The sequence below is a fragment of the Octopus bimaculoides genome, chromosome 10, assembly GCF_001194135.2.
Source record: "Octopus bimaculoides isolate UCB-OBI-ISO-001 chromosome 10, ASM119413v2, whole genome shotgun sequence".
Lineage (NCBI taxonomy): Eukaryota > Metazoa > Mollusca > Cephalopoda > Octopoda > Octopodidae > Octopus > Octopus bimaculoides.
The window spans coordinates 67383074-67386230 of NC_068990.1; the positions used below are offsets into that span (position 1 = coordinate 67383074).

At 28.3% G+C, this 3157-nt stretch overlaps 1 protein-coding gene across 1 annotated transcript in view; it reads right to left on the minus strand.

Moving 5' to 3' along the window:
- Positions 1–3157, minus strand: part of LOC106883993 (protein lev-9-like) — a 1203458-nt gene that overhangs the window by 366436 nt on the left and 833865 nt on the right. The gene's annotated exons all lie outside the window — the stretch shown is intronic.

Sequence of the window (3157 nt, forward strand, 5' to 3'; positions counted from 1 at the left end):
GCATATATACTCACATAAACATGTAAATATATATATATATATAAATACATATATATATGTATATACACACGTACATAGGTATACATGTATATATAAGAGCATCTTCACATTAGAACAGGCATTGTGCTATAGAAACCATGCCAAATCAAGTACTAGAGCACAATGCAGACGTTGGCCCCGTTAATTCCTGCTAAACTATGTGTGTGCCTGTGTGTGTGTGTGTGTGTGTGTGTGTATTTGCATGTATATAGATTCTGGTGTGGCTGTCTTGTTAAGAAGTTTTCTTTCCAGCCATATGGTTTCATGTTCAGTTTCACAGCACTTTGGGTGAGTGTCTTCTGTTAAAAACTCAGATTGGCCAAAGCTTAGTGAGTAGATTTGGCAGATGGAAACTGAAAAAAGTTGTCATAACCATATACTTTCTGTATGTGTTCACGTTTGTGTGACATTAGCTTAACCTCATATAATATAGTTGTAAATGATTATCATCATCATGCAAACAGTGTGGTTTGTTTCCAGTCTTCCACAAAAGCCGTGGAGAAATATTATGTAATTTCGAAACAGGTGAGGATTGGTGACATGAAGTGCATCCGGTTACAATAAACCTGCCTCGATGAATTCCATCTGATTTATGTAACATGGAAAAACGGACATGAAGATGATGACATTGATTAGTAAGCAGTGGTGGAGAACAAACACAAACACACACACAAATGAATAAATACATATATATACAAACGTGGTTTAAAAGCAAGCTTCTTACCACACAGCCATGCCTGTGCCTATTATATGTATATAGTTAGTTAGAAGAAAAAAAGGAACTGAAAAATCCAGGCAGATATCGATAAAGTACTCAGTTTTAAAAGAATTTGGTTAAGAAAATTCAACGATTAGACACCAGTAAATGTAAGTAGAATACACATCGAAGGTAAATTCACATGCATCACAAATAAATCCAAATATTCTTTGGTAGAATTTTGAGAAATTCAGACTATTTGACAACAAAAAATATATATGAAGAAAATGACATCTTTGTTATAGATCTCACCTTATAAAGCTGACAATTGCTTCTATTGTATTAACACACACACACACACACACACACACATACACACACACACATATATATATATATATATATAAAGAGAGAAAACATCATTTGAATTAATATTTCTGAAAGCATATGTTAACACAATATTATCAAGGCGATTCAAACTTAGTGAGATCTGAATCGAACATATGAAATATTTCCAGTACAGAAACACCTACAAAAAAAGAATACTTAGAGGGAATTCAATGGAGGACATTTCTGTATTCAACTGATGATGGTGTCATTGGATAATGGAAAAAAAATAAAGATTAAAAATAAATATATTTAAGAAAGGCTATTTTAGTATTCAACTATTGGTGATGTCAGTGGATAATGAAATAATAACAAACAAACATAAGAACTCTACATTACTACAATTAGGAACATAGAGAAATACAAGGCTATTTTTGCATACAGCTATTGGTGATGTCACTGAATAACTAAAGTATAAAAAGTAAACATAAGAGTTCTATGTTATGATAATTAGAAACACAAGAGATTTTACATTACAACAATTAGTTATCTATTTATTAAATGTAGTAAAACTTTTATAAGATTTACTGTTATTACATTGTATAATGTACGAAAAGCTATTTTCATATATTAAAAATTGAAATATTTCTATGTCTTTTGAAATTTATGTCAACATTTCATCGTAAAGCTCTCATTAAAATTCAATGAAATTAATTTAGAAGTAATTATATAAAACATTTCTTCAAGGAAAAGATTACATGTAGAATTACCAATACACATAACTAATAATAGACCACTTTAAATCATACTCAATCTTCCTATCTTTGAAATTCCAAATGTATTTACAAAGATTTATAGAATTACTTTTTCTTCTATACTTAAATGAATGAGAATAATAAAGAAATCTAGATTTCCAAATTGTAGCAAATGAACCAATGTAATAAAACTTACGATCCCCTTATTACCTTACACAAATAGACTATCATTTTCCTTAAACACTGATTTTCTAAAGAGCATACAATTTTGTTTTTACAATTACACAGGCATTTATTCACTTGTATTTGATACTCATAGTTAAAAAAATTTCTACTAGATCTCCTCTCAGAATTAGGCATTATGGTGAGATTATTATAACAATTAATATCAAAGCTAGGTAAAGACCAAATTGTATTATCAGAGTTGTAATTATTTATAGAATTGAAACCTAATTCAAAAAGATTATCATTAGAGTCAATTTCACAATACACATTATCTATTTTACTGTTGTTTATTGATTTAGAATTGAGATATTCCCTAACTCGCTGTTTATTGCACGCTGCTATAATCTCAGCTACATTTCTAATGGTTGAATTAAAAAACTTTATACTATTGCAATTAAGTTATTTCCTGTATTTACATGAAGGTGAGAACTACTTGTCTAGTGCAGCAAAGAAGTTTTGAGGGATACAGTTTGCTTCTTGAATTATTCTTTGTATTATTTATATATACATTTTTCATAGTATTAACAGTATCAATATTGGATTTTTCCAACTGTTATTTTTATTCGTAATTTTATTATTATTATCATTATTATTATTATTATTATTATTATTATTATTATTAATATTAAGGCAGTGTGATGACAGAATAGATAGCACGCTGGATGAAATGTTTAGTGGTATTTCACCTGTTGCTACATTCTCAGTTCAAATCCACCAACGTCAACTTTATATTTAATCCTATTGGGGTCAATAAAATAAGTACCAGCTGAACACTGGTTCAATGTAATCAACTCATCCCCTCCCCCCCAAATTACTACCCTTATGACAAAATTTGAAACCATTATTATTATTCGTATTCTTATTATTACTATTATTATTATTATTATTATTATTATTATTACTATTACTATTATTATTATTATTACTATTATTATTACTATTACTATTATTATTACTATTATTATTATTATTATTATTATTATTTACAAGATTTTAAAAATCAGCACTGTATATAAAAAGGCATTTGCACCAAAAGCATACACACACACATATATATATGCATATATAAATATATATACACACACATATATACTTATACACACACACACACACA